The sequence below is a fragment of the Lithobates pipiens genome, unplaced genomic scaffold (genome assembly GCF_037356315.1).
Source record: "Lithobates pipiens isolate NorthernLeopardFrog02 unplaced genomic scaffold, aLitPip1_a1.2 Scaffold_22, whole genome shotgun sequence".
NCBI classification, from domain to species: Eukaryota; Metazoa; Chordata; class Amphibia; order Anura; family Ranidae; genus Lithobates; species Lithobates pipiens.
In genome coordinates this window covers 58,934,787-58,957,640 of record NW_027507784.1, presented here as the reverse complement: position 1 = coordinate 58,957,640, position 22,854 = coordinate 58,934,787, and the positions used below count along the sequence as shown (strand labels likewise).

Sequence of the window (22,854 nt, the reverse complement as noted above, 5' to 3'; positions counted from 1 at the left end):
ACTCTGGGCCTATGCCTCTATTGTGGGGCCAAAGGTAATTTTCGTGACACTTGTTCTCTTCGTCTGGAAAAACGCTCAGGGCTAATACATCTGGAAGGTGGAGTATTAGACCATGAAATATCACCTTCACCTTCTCGTCTTCTCCTTTCTGTGTTGCTTCATGTCGGTGCTTCCTCTCGTTTGGTCTCAGCACATCTGGATTCCGGAGCCGCTGCCAATTTCATGGATTGGGAAACTGCATCCTCCATGAGACTTACCCTTTTGCCCCTTACAACACCATTGGTGGTCTTGGCGATTGATGGCACGGTTCTCCCAGAGGGCCCTATCCACTTCCAGACTATTCCTGTTAAGATGTCAGTAGGGACACTCCACCAGGAGTGGATATCCTTCCTTGTCTTACCTAAGACTTCATCTCCTATCATATTAGGTCTTCCTTGGTTTCGGCTCCATTCTCCACACGTTGACTGGTCTGCTGGACAGATCCTGGCTTGGGGTTCCTCCTGTTCCTCTTCCTGCCTACTCAAGGGTACCCCAAAGGAGAGACTTCCTGTTTCCACCATCCCAGTATCTTCTGCTCTTCCCGCTGTATATAGCAATCTCTGGGATGCGTCCTGCAATAGTCGGACTGGTGCACTCTCTGGGTCATGTGGTACTCTGGATGAGGAGCCCACCTATGAACCTGAGTCGATCATTCACTCCAGTTCGCATAACCATTTACCTTTGCCTGTCCCTAATCTCCCTTGGACGCACAGCCAGGCTAACTTGTCTGCAAGTTCCAGAGTCGCTATGCCTTGTGATGCGATTAAGATGGTCGCTACATCTGATTATACTATTCAGTCGGCCCCTGCACCACTTATGCCAGTTCAGCCCATGCCCAATGAGCTTCCTGCTTCTTGTTCAGGACCTTCTGTGATCCAGCCTCACCCTACTGCTACTATGTCCGTTCAAACCCATTTAAGAGGCTCAATCCATCCTTTGAATAGAATACCTCATTCGGCCCGGAGGGGTTTTCAATCTTTTTCTCAGGGTTCTCTGCATTCTGTTTCTGTTTCAGCTACCCAGCTTGACTCTTGTGACATGTCACTTTCTAACCAACCTGACCTCAGGGATCCACTGACCTCTGCCCAGTCTGGTGGTCCGGTTATGGATGCCCAACTCATCTTTAAGGGTCTGGGGGACCCTGCTTAGACTCCTGATCTTCTCATGCCCCTACCCATTCCTAAAAAGCCTTTAGTCCTCAAGTCCTCTCGTCCTCTCCCTACCTCTGTTTCGGTCTCTGAGGATAATCTAAAATACGAGGTTAGTCAAGTTTTGGATTCCCGGCTCCGTAAAGGCATTCTTCCATACCTCGTACTTTGGAAAGGGTTGGGTCCTGAGGAGAGGTCTTGGATCACTGCATCTGAGGTCTTTGCTCCCTGTCTGTTAAGGAGGTTCCATCTGGAGTTTCCCTTTAAGCCTGGACCTAGGCAGGGAAGGGGGAGGCCTCATAAGAGGGAGGGTATTGTCATGGTTATGCAGTGATCTTCCTGTGTTTGCTTACCTTCCCTCATGTCTTCAGACTAAGAAGCCAGCCACTTCCACCTGGTGGTTTTTATAACCTCTCCTCTAAGCATGGCTCCACCCCAGGCCCTATCAGGGAGCCCTATATTAACCTGTGCACTGCAGGCCTCAGTGCTGATCAATCATTGTGTATTCTTTGTGTGTTAGCTTCCTGGTTCCTGCCGTGTGCTCTGCTACTGGTTTCCGTTACCGACTTTGGCATGTCTGACTATCCCTGTTTGCCTGTGATCCTGACCTTTTGGCGTGTACCCGACTATTCTTGTCTGCTTGTGGCCCCGACCTTGGCTTTGTCCCTCACCATCCCTATCCTCCTGTTGCCTACTGTGGGTGTGAGCTGGGGGACCCTGGGGGTCGCGACCTGGAGCCAGTTGCAGCCAAGTCCATCCTCACCACTTGAGGCTCTGGTGAACACCTGCTGGCTCTTAGACTCCGCGCCTCAGGGAATCTTACGCTCTATCCCCAGTGGGATCTGTCCCCTGTCTGCAGCAGTCAGCCGTAGGGTCAACAACCTTGCGGTGCACCCCTAAATCCTACGGTGTGCATCTGTCACCTGGGCCCTAGGTGACCCGACAGTAATTGTCATTCAAAATGTGAGAGCATCAAAAGCTGAAAATTGGTCTGGTTAGGAAGGGGGTTTAAGTGCCCAGTGGTCAAGTGGTTAACAGTGAACTTTAGATTAAATTAATTATTAGAATTGATATAGGTCAGAAATTGGTCCAAAAGAGTCACTGAGCTGTCCCAGATGACAAAGATGTCATCGATACCTGTACCATGCAATAGCATGGTCAGTATACATCGAAGCAATGTCATCCATAAATGGATACCGCTGCTTCCATTTCAAAATAGACACCGTTCCCACTCCCCAGGTACAGATTGGCACAGGATGGGGCACATGACCTGCCCATAGTTAGGCCCTGCACCTGGAGGTAGTGGGAATCGAGAAAGGAAAAAAAAATTTTGTCCAAGAATAAAATCCAAGGCCAACAAGATGAACTGAACCCTTGAGGGCTCAAAGTGACTCTGTCAGTAAAGTATATCCCTCACCCTTTGCATGGGGTATCGAACTATAGAGGGCCTCAATGTTGATGGCGACCAAAATGGTATGGCCATGGACGTGGAGACCATCCAGTATTTGGAGAAAGTGAATTGTATCCTGACAAACTTACTGAGATTGTCAGTAAGGTTACCTCTCCCAGAAGTTTGGTCGGATATTTGTGTACTTTAGAGTGGGCGTAGAAAGTAGCCACTTTAGGATGTTTAGTCCTGACATATTCCCATGTGTTTTTATCCAAAATGCCACAGAAGTAGGCCTCGTCTGCTAAGCCCACAATTAGAGATCTAGAGATTGGTAAATACCAATCCTGGTTATCCAGGATTAGGGATGAACCGAACACCCCCCGGTTCGGTTCGCATCAGAACTTGCGAACGACCCCCGCGTTCGGTACGAACGTTAGAACCCCATTGAAGTCTATGGGACTCGAACGTTCGAATTGGAAAGTGCTAATTTTAACGGCTAATATGCAAGATAGTGTCCTAAAAAGGGTTTGGGGACCTGCCTCCTGCCTCAGGGGACATGGGTCACTGCAAAAAAAAGTTTTAAAAACTGCCGTTTTGGCGGGAGCACTGATTTTAATGACGATTAAAGTGAAAAAAAGAAAGTGAAATATTCCTTTAAATATGGTGCCTGGGGGGTGTCTGTAGTATGCCTGTGAAGTGCCACGTGTTTCCCGTGTTTAGAACAGTCCCTGCACAAAATGACATTAAACGGAAATAACACCATTTAAAACTGCTTGCGGTTTTAATGTTATATCTGGTTCCTGCAATATGGTTGAAAATCATTGAGAAACATGGCATGGGTAGCCCTCCCTGCCCATTACCAGCCTATTTGGGTCTTGTACGCATATTAAGGGGAACCCCGTACCCATATTAAAAAAAGGAAATGCGTGTGGCCCCCAGGCCCTATATACTCAGAACAGCAGTATACAGGCGGTGCAAACAAGACAGGGACTGTGTAGGTTTGTTGTGTTAAGTTGAATCTGTTTGTCATTTTCAACCGGTACATTTTTAAAGTGTAGCTCCAGTCAAAAAAACTATCTTTAAGCTTTTTGGAAAACATAGGGAAGGGTTATCACCCCTGTATAATTTGTTTTGTCGTCCATCTTTTTTCATCTCACTTGCTGCTGTCTCCTTGCGTTTGCAAGTAGGAGATGTTTGTAAGTTGGATGTTTGAAAGTAGGGGCCTGCCCTATATTATAGCGGTATGTACTGGGTACAGAGCACGCAGACAGCACACACTATCTCCTAACACTACTGACTGCAAGCTCTATTATTAACCACTTGTTAGCCCAATGTTTGCATAAAGTGAAAGATGAAGTTATGCTGAGTAAATAGATATCAAACATGTCACTCTTCAAAATTGCACATGCCCGTGGAATGGCGCCAAACGTCGCTACTTAAAAAATCCCCATAGGCGACGCTTTAATTTTTTTTTTACTGGTTACATGTTTTGAGTTGCAGAGGAGGTCTAGGACTAGAATTATTGCTCTCGCTCTAACATTCTCGGCGATACCTCACATGTGTGGCACATGCGAGCACATGGGGACATGGGCGCTTTAATTTTTATTTTATTTTTTTATTGTTCATTTTACTTTATTTATGTTAGTTTGACATTTTTTTCCCCAAAAATATATTTTTGATCACTTTTATTCCTATTACAAGAAATGTAAACATCCCTTGTAATAGGAATATGGGGTGACAGGTCCTCTTTACAGTGAAATCTGGGGGGTCAATATGACCCCACATCTCACCTCTAGGCTGGGAAGCCTGAAATAAAAAATAAAAAAAAGATTCTGGCTTTGATCGTACTGGCGAGTTGGTAGAAGCACCGGAGGGCGGTGAGGGGTGGGGGGCATCTATGGCTGGGTATTTCAGGGTATCACCGAGTATGGCTGGGTATCTCTGAGTATGGCTGGGTATGGCAATTTATGGCAGGGTATTACAGAGTATTGGCGGGGTATTGGCGGGGTACTACAGAGTAATAGCAGGGTACTGCAGAGTATTGGGGGGTACTACAGAGTAATGGCAGGGTACTGCAGAGTATTGGGGGTACTGCAGAGTATTGGGGGGTACTGCAGAGTAATGGGGGTTACTGCAGAGTAATGGGGGGTACTTCAGAGTAATGGCAGGGTACTGCAGAGTATTGGGGGTACTGCAGAGTAATGGCGGGTACTGCAGAGTAATGGCGGGTACTGCAGAGTATTGGGGGGTACTGCAGGTTAATGGGGGTTACTGCAGAGTAATGGCGGGTACTGCAGAGTATTGGGGGGTACTGCAGAGTATTGGGGGTACTGCAGAGTAATGGCGGGTACTGCAGAGTATTGGGGGGTACTGCAGAGTATTGGGGGTACTGCAGAGTAATGGCGGGTACTGCAGAGTATTGGGGGGTACTGCAGAGTAATGGGGGTTACTGCAGAGTAATGGGGGGTACTGCAGAGTATGCACTGGTATTGCAGAGTATTGGCAGGGAATTGAGGGGTTAAATTCGGTGAGCAGCGATGTGGGCACTGCAGATGCAGCCCACATCGCTGCTGACACCGATCTCTTTTCCCTCCGCTGTACCGATCGGTACAGAGAGGGGAGGGAGGAACAGGCGTCATAACATGACGCCGGTTTGTTTCCAAGTGATCACTCCGTCATTTGACGGAGCAATCACGTGGTAAACGGTCGCTATGAGCGGCCGTTTACCGTGATCCGTGATGCGACCCGGCGGTCACGGATGCTCTCGAGTGCGCACACCTCGGGGCACGCGAGAGCAGAATTCTGGGAGGCCGTTAATTAACGGCCTCTCAGAGTTAAACAACCCCCCTGAAGCCGTTAATCGGCAATGGGCAGTTGTTAAGTGGTTAAAGCTAGATCACTAGCTAAATAGGTGAGGTGAATATAGTGGTGTATACTGCAGTCAGGGCACAGACAACAACCACTACACAGCAGCAAGATAGGAAATCAGCCAAAAACGATTGGTGTGTACTGTGTTGAAGGTACACAGAACACCCACTGCTTCAGATGCTAAGTAACACACTACACGAAGCTGCCTCAAAGGCGGCCTTATATAGTGTGGGGCGTGCACTACACAGCCTGAGCTATGATTGGCCACAGGCAGGATGCCTGTGGCCAATCATGGCTCTCCTCGCTGCCGGCGCTGCGATTGGCCAAGCATGCGGGGTCACAGTGCATGCTTGGCCAATCATGGGGCAGCAATGCACTGCGCCACCGCAGTGCATTGTGGTCCGCGCGCGCGTCACTCGAATTTTGACGCGAACGGCCCAAACGTTCGGAATTCGCCGAACGCCCGAACAGCCAATGTTCGAGTCGAACGTACGTTCGACTCGAACACGAAGCTCATCCCTATCCAGGATGTCTGTGCACATTTGGATATAATCCATGTTGTCATGGATGACAATAATGCCGCCCCGTCAGCCGGTTTAATTGTGATCTCGGAGTTCGACATTAAATTTTTAAGGGCTTGAGATTCAGCTTTGGTTAGGTTGCTAGCCGAGTGGGCCAACCTTAATCTCTTGGACGTCTTTGGAGACAGCTTTGAGAAAAGCTGCATCACTAGGGTTGGAGCTAGGGGCTGGATACCAACTTTTTCTTTAAACTGGTAAAGGAAGAAGACATAGGGGAAGAAGAGGAAATCGCACCTTCAACCTTATCAAGAATTGTTTCAAGATTGATAGGTTCTGCTGAGTCATCAGAGTAATTTTCTTCCAACAGGGCTGTGAGTTGATTGATTGCCTCAAGTTCTTGTTATAGGTTTGATCACTACCAGTCTGTTTTGTGGTGCGCAAACTTTTTACCAACAGATTGCGTATGAAAAGGTGAATATCCCTAATTGCTTCAAATTTATTAATTTGAGACGTGGGACAGAATGTTAACCCCTTTTCCAAAGTACTTAAAGTGGTTATAAACCCTTACAGACCACTTTAACCTACAGGTAACCTTAGATTAAGGCTTACCTGTAGGTCCATGGAATATTATTATTATTATTATTATTATTATTCAGGATTTATATAGCGCCAACAGTTTGTGCAGCGCTTTAAACCTACGCGGTTTAGGAAATATTTCCGAAAAGACAGGCACTGCTGTCTATGGCGCATGCGCCATAGACAGCGGCGTGCAGGCGCACTGAGCATGCTGCTGCTAATGGCGATATGCCGTTAGTGGCGGCTCCTGTGCGCATGCGCGGGAGTGATGTCATCACTGTTCCGGCCAATCACAGCGCCAGAGCAGCGATACCCGAAAGAAGATGGACGCTTTGTGCTACAGGGGACATCGGTGACATCGCTGGCTCCTGTGTCAGGTAAGTGACACATAATGGGCTACTATGCGATGCATAGTAGCCCATTATGCTTTACCTTTGCAGGGAGACAAAGAGGAAGTAAACCCATCAGGGTTTACTTCCACTTTAATTCTACTGGTGTAAGAGAATGAGAGGTCAAATTAATAATATTTAATGAGACTGGGGTTTGAGGAACCGTTGGGATTTGGGACAGAGTTTCTTGGTTTGTTTGTGGTGTTTTTGGGTCCATGCATGATCCATGTGATTGTGAGGGGGTATGTGAGTGAGCATTGCCCCCTGTGGGAAAGTGTTTAAAGGGAGTGACGATTTGTGCTAGATTAGAAGGTCTGCTTTTTTCTCGTCCCTGTTGGATTAGTGTCCTACTTGTATGCTCGCTCCTCTCTAAAGGCTTTCTTGTTGCGATAGAACTTTTTATCCTTCTTGACAACAATGTCTTTATTACATTTTTATAAGTGCTCTTTAAGTTTTTTTTCCATAGGGAAGTATAAAGTATGTGTTTTGAACTTCATTAATTGAATGTTGAGATTGTCAATCTTAATATCAATATCCCCAATTCTTTTTCCTATATTCAATAATTAAAAGTAACATTAAGGCTGTAGAACATTGCTTGAGAGCCTTCTCCCAAGAAATTTAGAATTTACATTTCTTCCTGAGGCGCAGGCGGCGCCATTTGCACATCGGCGGCTTGATGGCGCATTTAGTGGTCCCGGCCCCTAACCAGGGCAGGGCCGTGCTGTGCGCCGCTTCGCCAGGGGGATTCTGGGAGAATCTGTCTCAGCACACATGCCGGTTTGTTCCTCCTCCTTATGGAGCCAGCTGTTGGCCATCACAATCAACATCGTGATTGGCCGCCATCGGCCTTACAATCACTCATATGCTGGCCCCTCAGTTTACTTTGGCAGATGCCTTTGGACACACTGACATATGTGTGGCACACTTTTTTTAAGGTATGTTTGTTTCCTCTAATCCATTTACAGCAGACCACTAAGGCATGGCCACATGCTATATGGTATGGTAATTCTTATTAATTTAGTGTCGCTGGCCCATTACTAGATGGAGCTATGATGTTCCACTAGCTAGAGTCCTCGTAGCCTAGCAGACCTTATGCCCCTTCTCAGTGGCGTCACTAGGGTTGGTGTCACCTGGCGTGGTAAAACATGGTGTCACCCCCCCCCCTGTCTAAGCTGCCCAGCACCCTGCAGGCAGCGCATGGTCACAGGACACACTCCATACTGGCCCCTGTAAATGATAGTATAGGGTGGTATAGTGACAGGTTAGGGTAGGTTGGGGTGGTATAGTGGCAGGTTGGGATGGTATAGGGCAGGTTAGGGTAGTATAGAGTGGTATAATGGAAGGTTGGGGTGGTATAGGGCAGGTTAGGGTTTTATAGAGTGGTATAGTGGCAGTTTGGGGTGTTACAGGCCAGGTTGGAGGTAGTACAGTACAGGTTGGGGTGGCACAGGGCAGGTAGGAGTGGCACAGGGCAGGTTGGGGGTGGTACAGGACAGGTTGGGGGTGGTACAAGGCAGGTTAGGGATGGTACAAGGCAGGTTAGGGGTGGTACAAGGCAGGTTTGGACTCTATGTAGTGACAGTGTGCTCATGCTTGCAGATGAAGACCCAGGCGGATGGGAGGTGCTGCTGTGTCCTCGCCTCTATCTCCTTCACCTGTGGGCTCAGCGTGAACGGGTCTGTGGGAGGAGTGGATGAGGCGGCCACACCCCCAGCTCCGCCCACTTACTCCGGATGCCTCGGGAGATATTGGAGATCGAACCCTGAGTGACAGCTGGGGAGTGTTATAGGCAGCCTGAGCCTCTCCTGCATGGTTGAATGCCCTGCCCGCACCGCTCCGCTGCAAGCTAAAGTATTCGGTGTTCGAAGCATTCGGTAAACTTTGTTATACTGTAATTCGGGTATTCGGATATATCCGAATCTCCGAATAGCAAAGAATTTGTCCGAATATTAATTTGGAACGAAACAAACACATGTCTACTTCTGATGTCTCAGGACGACAGAGATGGAGGCGCAGGATCCAGCCAACTGCACCTGATCAGAAGATCTCAGCAGAACAACCCTGGATCCGCTGGGCACGTGAGAGCGACTGAAGTTCCTGGGAATATCATATTACATATTATGTTTTCAAAACATGCATTCATTCCCAAGAAATTGCTGAGCAAAGTTCCTACTGCTTGTTTAGATAAGGTTGCTGGGAATCTTGTTGCACGCCGCTGATAAATGATATCCCATATGGTGTAAGAACCATAAGCAAGACACCTGCCTCAAATCAATTATAGCTAAAGAGCTGTAGGCAGTGAGCGAGCTGCAGAGAACGTACATTTACCTTGTCTTTACAAGAACCACACAGAGGTTTGCTCAGCTTGTAGGAGTCAAGGTCAGGGGTAAGAATTCTGTACAGAGCACACAGATCATGCAGGTATAGCGTCTATTTGTTGGAAAGCATGCAGTCATTTTTTATTTCTAATAACATTCGGCAAACAGCAGTAATGTGCAGTATTCTATAGCAATTCATAGGAAATATGTTCAACCACTTGACCCCCAGGCCACTTCTGACACTTCCTACATGTAAAAATCAGCATTTTCTTTTGCTAGAAAATTACTAAGAACCCCCAAACATTATATATTTTTTGAAAGCAGAGACCCTGGTGAATAAAATTGTGGTTGTTGCAATTATCCTATTAGACCCCAGATCTCTCCTCTGCCCTGAAAACATCTGATCCAGTGGCGTAACCTTCAGGGCCCCCGGTGCAAGAAACCATGAAGCTGACCTTTGGACAGAGTTTTTTTTTTTTTTGTTACTTTATTTATTTTTATTTATTTTTACCTTTATTTATTTATTTATTTATTTTTTTACTTTTATTTTTTATTTTTTGGATGTACCTTCCTCACTTCTAAGATCACAAGCACAGCAAAGCGGTGGCAGTGTCGGACTCCGTTATCACATAGGAGAGCTTGGTGAAGTCAGCGGCCGGCAGCAGGAGGTGGGCCCCCTTTATTACCCTGTAGTGATTGAGGGGCTTTATATCCACCCGGGTCACTTCTACAGTAAAGCCAATCACTGATGGTAAATTTTGATACTGGGATGATGCCTGGTCTTATTCCAGTATAATCACTTCAACTCCAGGACATTCAGGTAGGTCCTAAGGGGTTGGGAGGTTAAGGTAGATTTGGACCACACTTTTCACAATCCCACTGGGGAAGGTGCTTTATTTTTTTGTTTAAAGAGTGTCGCGAGGAACCAAGAGTGAGAGCTTGAGAACAGTTGTACATGGTGTACATTCATCTCTAAAAGTAGAAGTCCACTTTCAGGTTATTACCCCACAGCAACCTCAAGCTTGTCCCAGGGCATTAATGAAGAAGGCACAATGCAAAGGTACCATGTGTGTAGTAGAGTGGCTCTGTAACTAAGTTCCTAGAGTAGTCCAGAAGAATCCATGCTGGGTGGGCGTTCCATGTGACCCAGCACTTGGCGCACAACGAGTTAATGGGAAAACAGGGAGGACGTGACAAACGATCACCACACTACATGACTAAGGACCAACTGTTTTTACAGCATTGTACATGTTTACTCAATAAAGAAATGTGATTTTTTGGACATCATGAGTGCTGACCATCCCTTTCCTTATTCTGATCATCACCATACACTTTGCAAAAGTGTGCCCCCCCCCCCCTTTTACATCAATTTTTGCATTACTTTTGGTACGGCCCTCGTATATACATCATATGGATTGCTTATGTCTTAATACATTATAGAATTATGCAAAGCCTAAAGGGATACAGGCCCAGCAGATTTTCTCAATAGTGCCCTGCTGCTGCCACACCTGACAGTTAATTATGAAACCACTCCCATTAGACCTACTTAGAACAGAGGCAGATACAAACACACAGAGATTTCTTCAGAATAACAAAAGGTAGGAATCTGCAAAAAAGTTTGTTATACTCCTTGGAATGTACATAGATCACCCAGGGGGGGAGAATTCTTTTTTTCTCATCAAAAGTGGAGTTGCACTTTAAGGAGGAAGTAAACCCTGATGAGTTTACTTCCTCTTTCATTCCCTGCAAAGGCAAAGCATAATGGACTACTATGCATTGCATAGTAGTCCATTATGTGTCACTTACCTGACACAGGAGCCAGCGAAGTCACCTGTAGTCCGGCGCATCCATCTTCTCGGTGGGGTCTCGCAGCTCCGCCGCTGTCATTCAGCGAAGCCGCGATGACATCACTCCAGTGCATGCGCACGGGAGCCGACACGCACGGCATCTTCGCCATTGACGATGCCACGCTCAGTGCGCCGCTGTCTACGGCGCATGCGCCGTAGACAGCGGTGCCTGTCTTCAGGCAAATATCTCCTAAAACGTATAGGTTTGGGAGATATTTCTTGGATCTACAGGTAAGCCTTAATCTAGGTCAAAGTGGTTTGTAAGGGTTTACAACCACTTTAAGTATATTTAGATCCTCCTCTCAATGAGTGGTAGTAAATACTAGTAAACATCCTTAATGTATTACAACTGAAGTGCTAGGCACCACCTGAGCAAATTGACCATATGTTCAACAGATCTGTAGCCAGTGGAATGTGAGACAGGGAAGAGTATAAGAAGAATGGAATCATTACAAGTTTCTGGAAAACAGCAATTACAAGAAGGGGTCAAGGGTGGAGTAAGAGAAACATATGAACATGGTGCCAGAACGGGCCTGAAAATCTACACAGGGTTATTCAAACACACCATATATGAGCTCAGCTAAGCTCGCTCCGATATGTCAACCAAAAATATTATGTAGTGAATGTCAATTTGCAGCCCAATTCTGCAGGCCAAGTGCATAGTGTGCATATTTCTATTTTTATTAAGAAGTAGTAAACTAGAGATGCACTGAAATAAAGTGTTCACGCTGTTCGTGCTGCAAACTCTGGATCCCCTATCTACATAAGCTCACGCTAGCCCACTAGAAACCCAGCTTGTGAGTGCAGTGCACTGATTTTATATCTTGTTTAAACTTTAAACACAGGTGGACTCTAATTACTAATTAGGTGACGTCTGAAGGCAATTGGTTCCACTAGATTTTAGTTAGGGCCGGTTCACACAGCGAGGCGCGGCGAGGCGTCTCCGACTTGCCTCGCCGCGACCTGCGGGGACCTCAGCGGCGACTTGCAGAGGACTTCTGTATAGAAGTCAATGCAAGTCGCCCCCGAAGTCGCCCCGAAGTAGTACAGGAACCTTTTTTCTGAGTCGGAGCGACTCGAGTCGCTCCTCTCAGAACGGTTCCATTGTACAGAACGGGGGCGACTTGCGGGAGCGAGGCGAGGCGAGCCGTGTCGCCTCGCATCGCCTCGCTGTGTGAACCGGCCCTTAGGGGTATCAGAATAAAGGAGGCTGAATACAAATGCACGCCACACTTTTCAGACATTTATTTGTAAAAAAAAAAATTGAAAACCATTTATCATTTCCCTTTCACATCACAATTATGTGTCACTTTGTGCCACTTTGTGTTAGTCTATTACCTAAAATCCCAATAAAATACATTTACTTTTTTGGTTGTAACATGACAAAATGTGAAAAATGTCAAGGGGTATGAATACTTTTTCAAGGCACTGTATATGTATTTTCTTCTACATTTTTTTTTTCTTTTCTTTTTTTTTTACATTTCTGCACAACATTGTTGCACCTGCTAATTTATGTTGTCTTTGATACATCAGCCCTTCCAAGAACTACCATATATTCCACCCATTCAAAACTAACATGATTCCACCCATTCAAAACACAACTTTAAGATGAATATGTCTTTGTAGAGATCTCTTTTAAATTCAATACACATTTTCCTGTGACCATTGTATAAAAATTGAATTCTTTATGTAGGCAGCTGCTTTAGATTTAGGACACTATGCTGCAATGCTTTCTATGTCTTCTGTAGGCTTGAGCTGAATGGGTTAACAGCAACTCACCTCCATCCACCAGGGGGAGCTGACAAGCAGAGGGAGCTCAAGAGACTTAAAGTGGTTGTATGGTCAATTTTTTAACTTTTACCTACAGGAAAGCCTATAATAAGGCTTACCTGTAGGTAAAAAAAATATCTCCTAAACCTGTACGGTTTAGGAGATATTCCCCTCGGTATGCGCCGCTGACTGCAGCGGCGCATGCGCACAAGGGGGTTCTCGCCGTGAAAATCCGGCAGCGCTCGTCCGGCCGGACTGAAATCTCCCGCGCGCATGCGCGGGAGTGACGATATCGCGGCTCCGGCCACTCACAGCGCCGGAGCCGCGATACCCGGAAGAGACGCCGAGGGAGCATGTCAGCTCCCTCTGCGTGGATCGGGCCAGATGTCTGGGCCTCGTTCTAAGGTAAGTATTTCATAATGAGCTAGTATGCGGTGCATACTTGCTCATTATGCCTTTTGCTTTGCAGGTTTAAAAAAAAAAAAAAAAAATTTGCGGGTTTACTACCGCTTTAATAGTTTGCAGCACTGAATCATGGGAGATGAAGTTCAAAAAAGAAACATTACTATGGCAGTTAACAGATGGTTGGACTACAATTCCCAATGCCAGCCAGGTATAAAGAGAGAGAAATCTATATTTTTTGGAGTCATTCCAGGCATATCCAGAAGTGGGCTGACATCTAAACATCGGGACCCTTGTTGCTTGTGGGACTAGAGAGAGCACACTACTGTTATTAACCTGTTGGTGATAGCAGTACATAGGGCCTGGCTACCTAACTAGCAGCATTATTTACTGCATGCAGACTTAACTGGAATTGTACTCATGTGCACCACTGTAAAGACTGGGCCCCTACGCTAGCTGTCTGAAGACCTAGGGATAGATAGCTACTTCACAAGAACTTAAAAAAAAGTTAAAACAAAATGAACATGACCAAAACCGTGAGACATTATATGGATATGGCATTTATGGTTCTTGATTACTGGCCATCTAACAGCCCCCTCCCCCCTACACACACACACACACACACACACACTACTCCTGCTTCCTTATACGCTTGCCTGTTTTTTCTGCATGCTTCCTCTTTCCTGGCAGCGACGGTGGCAGGCAGTCCTTACTTCTGAACAATGCAATACTCACAAATGATGTTCTATGCTGTCCTGAATAGGGATGAGCTTCGCGTTCGAGTCGAACGCATGTTCGACTCGAACATCGGTCGTTCGTGCGTTCGCCGAATTCCGAACGTTTGGGCCGTTCGCGGCAAAATTCGTGTGGCCCACAATGCACTGCGATGGCGCAATGCATTGCTGTCTCACGATTGGCCAAGCATGCACTGTGACCCCGCATGCTTGGCCAATCGCAGCGCCAGTAGCGAGGAGAGCAATGGTTGGCCACAGGCATCCTGCCTGTGGCCAATCATAGCTCAGACTGTGTAGTGCACGCCCCACACTATATAAAGCTGCCTTTCAGGCGGCCTCGTGTAGTGTTTGTTAGCATCTGAAGCAGTGGGTGTTCTGTGTACCTTCAACACAGTTACACACCAATCGTTTTTGGCTGATTTACTATTTTGCTCTTGTGTAGTGGTTACTGTCTGTGCCCTGACCGCAGTATACACCACTATATTCACCTCACCTATATAGCTAGTGATCTAGCTTTAATAATAGAGCTTGCAGTCAGTAGTGTTAGTGCGTGCTGTCTGCGTGCTCTGTACCCAGTACATACCACTATATACACCTACAAAGCTGTTCTCTATTTGAGCCCGATTGTCATTTGCTGGAGTTATTGGAAGTTGTGTGTGCTTCCAGCACAGCACAGTATACATCTGTATATACCCCTTTAACTCTGCTGTTTTCTTGTTATTGTCTGCGTGCCCTGACCGCAGTATACACCGTGATATTCACCTCACCTATATAGCTAGTGGTCCATCTTTAACAATAGAGCTTGCAGTCAGTAGTGTCACTCAGGAGATAGTGCGTGCTGTGTGCCTGCTCTGTACCCAGTACATACCGCTATTATCCACCTACATAGCTGTTCTCTATTTGGGCCCGATTGGCATCTGCTGGAGTTATTGGAAGTTGTGTGTGCTTCCAGCACAGCACAGTATACATCTGTATATACCCCTTTAACTCTGCTGTTTTCTGGTTATTGTCTGCGTACCCTGACCGCAGTATACACCGTGATATTCACCTCACCTATATAGCTAGTGGTCCATCTTTAACAATAGAGCTTGCAGTCAGTAGTGTCACTCAGGAGATAGTGCGTGCTGTGTGCCTGCTCTGTACCCAGTACATACCGCTATTATCCACCTACATAGCTGTTCTCTATTTGGGCCCGATTGGCATCTGCTGGAGTTATTGGAAGTTGTGTGTGCTTCCAGCACAGCACAGTATACATCTGTATATACCCCTTTAACTCTGCTGTTCTATAAAAAAAGGCATCTGCAGGAGTTAGTGGGTGTTGTGTGCCTCCAGCACAATATAAACTACCCAACTACTGTTTTACCCAACTCCCTTCAGGCCATTACCATGTCTGGAAGGCCAGCAAGGAGAGGCAGACAGGCGCGAGCCGATAAAAGAGGGCAAGCAGGCTCTGTGTCTAGAGACAACAGTGCTGGTCGTGGACGCGGTGCATTGTCATCAGCACGTGGCCATGGGACATGCTTGTCCTTCTTTTCTGCAGCTGGACATGTTGAACCGCAACATGCCAACGACTTGGTAGAGTGGATGACCAAGCCCTCTTCATCCTCCTCATCCTCTCTCACCCAGTCTCAGGGTAGTAGAAAAGCAGCTGCCAACACATCGTCGTCCCTCCTCTCAATGTCATCATCAGTGACTCCTTCCCTAGACCCACCACGTCCTCCTGAGGAGTCTCCTGAACTCTTTGAGCACAGTGTTGGGTACATGCTCCAGGAGGATGCCCAGTGTTTGGTGGGCTCTGATGATGACACTCAGCTAGAGGAAGGCAGTAGCGTGAGCACAGAGAGAGGGGATGCTCAAGAAGGACAGCAATCTGGCAGTCATGTTCCACAAGCTGCAGCATACTGCCAGGTTTGCTACAGCGATGAAGAGGGAGGGGATGATGAGGGCACTGACTCCACGTGGGTGCCTGGAAGGAGGGAGGAGGAGGAGGAGGAGGAGGAGGCACATGTCCAATGAGGCAGGATGCCCTCCGGGGGCCAGCTTAGGGGCAGCACACCGACTGAATCACACCGCAGAGCTCCGCCTGCGCAGAACGCTTCCTCTGCGCAGAGCGCTTCCTCTGCGCGTTATTCTAAAAGTTCTTTGGTGTGGGCCTTTTTTGAGACGAGTGCATCAGATCGCACCGCTGCTATTTGCAACATATGTCTCAAGCGTATCTCACGTGGCCAAAACATCAGCCGCTTGGGCACCACATGCTTGACCAGACATATGTTGACCTGCCATGCAGCTCGTTGGCAAGCATACCTCAAAGACCCACACCAAAGAACAAAGCGGACCTCTCCTTGCTCCTCATCAGCTGGCATCTCCAACCCCACTAGACCTTCAGTCCTCTCTGAAACCTGCTCTGAGAGGAATGAAGGTGTAGAATTAGGTGGAAGAAATTTACTCCCAGCCATCCACATGCCCAGCGGTTGAATGCTAGCTTGGCTAAATTGCTAGCACTTCAACTGCTGCCTTTTCAGTTGGTAGACTCGGCCCCCTTCCGTGAGTTTGTACAATGTGCGGTTCCTCAGTGGCAGGTCCCCAAACGCCACTTTTTCTCACGGAAGGCAATTCCGGCTCTCTATCGGCATGTGGAAGGCAATGTCCTTGCCTCGCTGGACAGGGCGGTCAGCAGTAAGGTGCATATTACCGCTGACTCATGGTCCAGCAGGCATGGACAGGGACGTTACCTGTCTTTCACGGCCCATTGGGTCACTCTTCTGGCTGCTGGGAAGGATGCAGGACAAGGTGCAGTAGTATTGGAGGTTGTTCCGCCACCACGCCTCCAAAATGCTACTATTGGTTGTGACACACCTCTCTCCTCCACCCCCCTCCTCTTCTTCTTCCTCCATGGCCTCTTCCAGTGCTCTGTCCTCAGAACCAGCGGTGCTCTGTAGGCGTTGCAGGGGCTACGCAAGTACGCAGGCAAAACGATGCCATGCCGTGCTTGCGCTGGTTTGTTTGGGGGACAGGAGCCACACTGGGGCGGATGTTTTGTCAGCTCTGCAGGGGCAGGCCGAGAGGTGGTTGACGCCACGCCAGCTTAAGCCAGGAATGGTGGTTTGCGACAATGGCACCAACCTCCTCTCCGCCCTCCGACAGGGACAACTGACCCATGTGCCCTGTGTAGCTCACGTCCTTAACCTGGTGGTGCAGCGGTTCTTGGGCAGGTACCCCGGCTTACAGGATGTCCTGAAACAGGCCAGGAGAGTCTGTGTGCATTTCCGCCGATCATTTAATGCCTGTGCTCGGCTGGCTGAGCTCCAAAAGGAGTTGAACCTGCCCAAGAACCGCTTTATATGTGACATGCCCACCAGATGGAACTCAACATTGGCCATGCTGCAGCGGCTGCACACGCAGCAGAGGGCCATCAATGAGTACCTGTGCGACTACGGCACCAGGACAGGGTCAGGAGAGCTTGGTTTTTTCTCACCACGCCAGTGGGGCATGATCAGGGATGCATGCACTGTCCTGTCACCGTTTGAGGAGGCCACAAGGATGGTGAGCAGTGACAGTGCATGCATCAGTGACACTATACCTCTTGTCCACCTCTTGGAGCATACGCTGCGTGGAATAATGGACAGGGCACTTGAGGCAGAACAGAGGCAGGAAGAGGAGGACTTCCTTGCCTCTCAAGGCCCCCTTTATCCAGACAGTGTTCCTGCTGTGCCACCCATCACACAGGAAGAGGGTGAGGAGGAGGAAGAGGAGGAGGAGGATGATTGTGTCAGCATGGAGGTGGAGGCTGGCACTCAGCATCAGCAGCAGCAGTCTTATAGGGATGATTTACAGTCCCAAGAAACACGTGGACTTGTACGTGGCTGGGAGGAGGTAGCTGCGGATCATGTTGTCCTTAGTGACCCAGAGGACTCCGGACCGAATGCCTCAGATAACCTACGCTGCATGGCCTCCCTGATCCTGCAAAGCCTGCGGAAGGATCCTCGTATTCTTCAGATCAAGGAGAGGGACCATTACTGGCTGGCCACTCTCCTTGATCCACGGTACAAGGGTAAGGTTGCCGATCTTATCTTGCCATCGCAGAGGGAGCAGAGGATGAGACATCTCCGGAAGGCCTTGCAAAAAGCTCTGTGCAACGCGTTCCCAGAGACTGGGAGGTCACAAACTCCTGGTCCTGGACAACGTGTTGCTGAGGCATCAGTCAGAAGGAGCGGTGGAGAAGGTGGCCGTCTGACTGATGCTTTCAGACAATTTTTTAGTCCGCAGCCCCAAGGTATGATTGGTTCCAGCACCCATCGCCAGCGTCTAATTTACATGGTGCAGGAATACCTAGGGGCAAGGTCAGACTTGGACACCTTTCCCACTGAAAATCCTCTGGCTTACTGGGTCTTGAGGATGGATCACTGGCCAGAGCTTGCACAGTATGCAATTGAGCTACTGGCCTGTCCTGCATCCAGCGTTCTTTCGGAACGCACCTTCAGTGCTGCTGGTGGCTTCGTTACCGATCACAGGGTGCGCCTGTCCACCGAATCAGTTGATCGACTGACCTTCATCAAGATGAATCAGTCTTGGATCACCCACAGCTACCAAGCACCTGAAGCTGATGTAACCGAATAATTTTTTTTGAAATACCACATCCCTTCAAGACTGCCTATGCTGATGCTGAGTGACTGTCCTGTTATGTTGATTGTCTATCCTCTTCCTCCTCCGCTGATATGTTGGAAGAACATTTTTGGTTCTGGGTGATGCCAGCAGCCCAATTTTTCTGCCCCTGTTTAACAGGGGCGTTTAAGTACAATTTTTGATGCAATGCTTTGCAGCAGGGCTAATTCCTGCAAAAAAACTAGAGTGTATGGCAGAGGTTGCAGTGTGATGGCACCAGTGCCTAAGGCCCAATTTTTCTGCCCCTGTTTAACAGGGGCGTTTAAGTACAATTTTTGATGCAATGCTTTGCAGCAGGGCTAATTCCTGCAAAAAAACTAGAGTGTATGGCAGAGGTTGCAGTGTGATGGCACCAGTGCCTAAGGCCCAATTTTTCTGCCCCTGTTTAACAGGGGCGTTTAAGTAAAATTTTTGATGCAATGCTTTGCAGCAGGGCTAATTCCTGCAAAAAAACTAGAGTGTATGGCAGAGGTTGCAGTGTGATGGCACCAGTGCCTAAGGCCCAATTTTTCTGCCCCTGTTTAAAAGGGGCGTTTAAGTACAATTTTTGATGCAATGCTTTGCAGCAGGGCTAATTCCTGCAATAAAACTAGAGTGTATGGCAGAGGTTGCAGTGTGATGGCACCAGTGCCTAAGGCCCAATTTTTCTGCCCCTGTTTAACAGGGGCGTTTAAGTACAATTTTTGATGCAATGCTTTGCAGCAGGGCTAATTCCTGCAATAAAACTAGAGTGTATGGCAGAGGTTGCAGTGTGATGGCACCAGTGCTTAAGGCCCAATTTTTCTGCCCCTGTTTAACAGGGGCGTTTAAGTAAAATTTTTGATGCAATGCTTTGCAGCAGGGCTAATTCCTGCAAAAAAACTAGAGTGTATGGCAGAGGTTGCAGTGTGATGGCACCAGTGCCTAAGGCCCAATTTTTCTGCCCCTGTTTAACAGGGGCGTTTAAGTACAATTTTTGATGCAATGCTTTGCAGCAGGGCTAATTCCTGCAATAAAACTAGAGTGTATGGCAGAGGTTGCAGTGTGATGGCACCAGTGCCTAAGGCCCAATTTTTCTGCCCCTGTTTAACAGGGGCGTTTAAGTAAAATTTTTGATGCAATGCTTTGCAGCAGGGCTAATTCCTGCAAAAAAACTAGAGTGTATGGCAGAGGTTGCAGTGTGATGGCACCAGTGCCTAAGGCCCAATTTTTCTGCCCCTGTTTAACAGGGGCGTTTAAGTACAATTTTTGATGCAATGCTTTGCAGCAGGGCTAATTCCTGCAATAAAACTAGAGTGTATGGCAGAGGTTGCAGTGTGATGGCACCAGTGCCTAAGGCCCAATTTTTCTGCCCCTGTTTAACAGAGGCGTTTAAGTACAATTTTTGATGCAATGCTTTGCAGCAGGGCTAATTCCTGCAATAAAACTAGAGTGTATGGCAGAGGTTGCAGTGTGATGGCACCAGTGCCTAAGGCCCAATTTTTCTGCCCCTGTTTAACAGGGGCGTTTAAGTAAAATTTTTGATGCAATGCTTTGCAGCAGGGCTAATTCCTGCAAAAAAACTAGAGTATATGGCAGAGGTTGCAGTGTGATGGCACCAGTGCCTAAGGCCCAATTTTTCTGCCCCTGTTTAACAGGGGCGTTTAAGTACAATTTTTGATGCAATGCTTTGCAGCAGGGCTAATTCCTGCAATAAAACTAGAGTATATGGCAGAGGTTGCAGTGTGATGGCACCAGTGCCTAAGGCCCAATTTTTCTGCCCCTGTTTAACAGGGGCGTTTAAGTACAATTTTTGATGCAATGCTTTGCAGCAGGGCTAATTCCTGCAATAAAACTATAGTGTATGGCAGAGGTTGCAGTGTGATGGCACCAGTGCCTAAGGCCCAATTTTTCTGCCCCTGTTTAACAGGGACATGTAATTACAATTCTTGATATAATATTTCACAGGAGGGCCCCTTCCTGTGCCCACCCAGAGTAACTGTGAGGACTTATAGTGTTGTGGCACCAGCACCACAACCACCAAAGGTCAATTTTTCTACCACTGTTCAACAATGGCATGTAATTACAATTCTTGATATAATCGTTCACAGCAGGGCGCTCCAGCGCCCACCAAGAGTCACTTTGAGGGCTTACAATGTTGTTGCAAAACCAACACCTTGTTCCGCCATTTCTGCAGAGCATATAGGGCAGGCCCCTACTTTCAAACATCCAACTTACAAACATCTCCTACTTGCAAACGGAAGGAGACAACAGCAAGTGAGATGAAAAAAGATGGACGACAAAACAAATTATACAGGGGTGATAACCCTTCCCTATGTTTTCCAAAAAGCTTAAAAATATTTTTTTTGACTGGAGCTACACTTTAAAAATGTACCAGTTGAAAATTACAAACAGATTCAACTTAACACAACAAACCTACACAGTCCCAGTCTTGTTTGCACCGCCTGTATACTGCTGTTCTGAGTATATAGGGCCTGGGGGCCACACGCATTTCCTTTTTTTAATATGGGTACAGGGTTCCCCTTAATATGCGTACAAGACCCAAATAGGCTGGTAATGGGCAGGGAGGGCTACCCATGCCATTTTTCTGAATGATTTTCAACCATATTGCAGGAACCAGATATAACATTAAAACCGCAAGCAGTTTTAAATGGTGTTATTTCCGCTTAATGTCATTTTGTGCAGGGACTGTTCTAAACACGGGAAACACGTGGCACTTCACAGGCATACTACAGACACCCACCAGGCACCATATTTAAAGGAATATTTCACTTTTTTTTTTCACTTTAATCGTCATTAAAATCAGTACTCCCACCAAAACGGTAGTTTTTAAAACTTTTTTTTGCAGTGACCCATGTCCCCTGAGGCAGGAGGCAGGTCGCCAAACCCTTTTTAGGACACTATCTTGCATATTAGCCGTTAAAATGAGCACTTTCCAATTCGAACGTTTGAGTCCCATAGACTTCAATGGGGTTCTAACGTTCGTACCGAACGCGGGGGTCGTTCGCAAGTTCTGGTGCGAACCGAACCGGGGGGTGTTCGGCTCATCCCTAGTCCTGAACTACTGTGAGCTGGTGAGATGACGAGCCCCGGAGGGTGTCTGCGGTGGCTGAGGCTCACAGAAAATAAGTTGGATTGTGGGCATCATTCAACCCAAAGAGCACCGACACTGGTTTAGGGTGCAGCAACCTTAGGCACTTAAGGACCTCTGCATGCATGATCTGGCAGTATATAAAGCAAAAGAAAGCGCACGCCTACCCTAGTGTATTATTGTTTATTAAAAGATAAAATAGTAACATATGAAGTTTGCACTCACTGACATCCAGTGTTTCATAGCATGTACAGTTCCACAACAGCCTCCTCTCCTGCTCCGTACCGAATGGTTGGCTCACTTGGGCTTGTGGTGTAGGATAACATGCAGCACATCTAAGCCTCCTATTCGCCCACACCGCTCTCCGTTCTACACACTCGCACGGACTCGCTGGTGCATGTGTGATGTCACACAAAGTCTTAGGAAGAGAGAGAGCACCGGAATGTGACTGACACTTCAAGCTACCAATGCCATAGATGACAACATGTTTCGGAGGCGTGGCCTCCTTCTTCAGAAAAAAAAACACACTCTGCAAGCGATTTATCAAAAAAAATACATATAAAATTCATAGTGATCACAGAAAAAATTATTAAAAAAAACCCTCCTAAAATTATATTTCATTATAACTATAATATATAATCATATAAGTGGTCTTGCTTCTAACTCCTCATTCAATCCTTCTGGTGATACTTATTAATGTAAAAATCCAAAATGATTCACGCCTACATAATCTAGCAAAGCGTTCACCTTCTGGAATAGACATAGGGATTGATTCAATTCCAAATAATTGTAGCCCCACAGTACTACTATTGTGTTTTTGTTTAAAATGTCGGGGGACACTATGTTTTTCTGTCTTTTTTTTCAATATACCTGTGATGCTCACCAAAGCGGGTTCTCATTACCCGCACTGTTCTACCTACATAGAGGTACCCACATGGACACTTTAAACCGTAAATAACAAACTATGTACTACAGCATATAAATTGTTTAATTTGAAAATTACGACCATCTCTGCTACTAAAGGACTTCTGTTCATGGGAAATGTATTTGCATGCTTTACATTTAATCCCTTTACATTTATAGCATCCTTTTATATAAAAAAAACTGGGGGATAGCTTGC

General features: G+C 47.0%; 1 long non-coding RNA gene across 1 annotated transcript in view; it reads right to left on the bottom strand.

The window, feature by feature from the left end:
* LOC143925402 (uncharacterized) overlaps positions 1-22,110 on the bottom strand; it is a 118,674-nt gene extending 96,564 nt beyond the window's left edge. Inside the window, exon 1 of the long non-coding RNA XR_013261967.1 lies at positions 21,960-22,110. This is a non-coding gene — a long non-coding RNA (uncharacterized LOC143925402). The remainder of the gene's footprint in view (positions 1-21,959) is intronic.
* Positions 22,111-22,854: the final 744 nt, after the last annotated feature.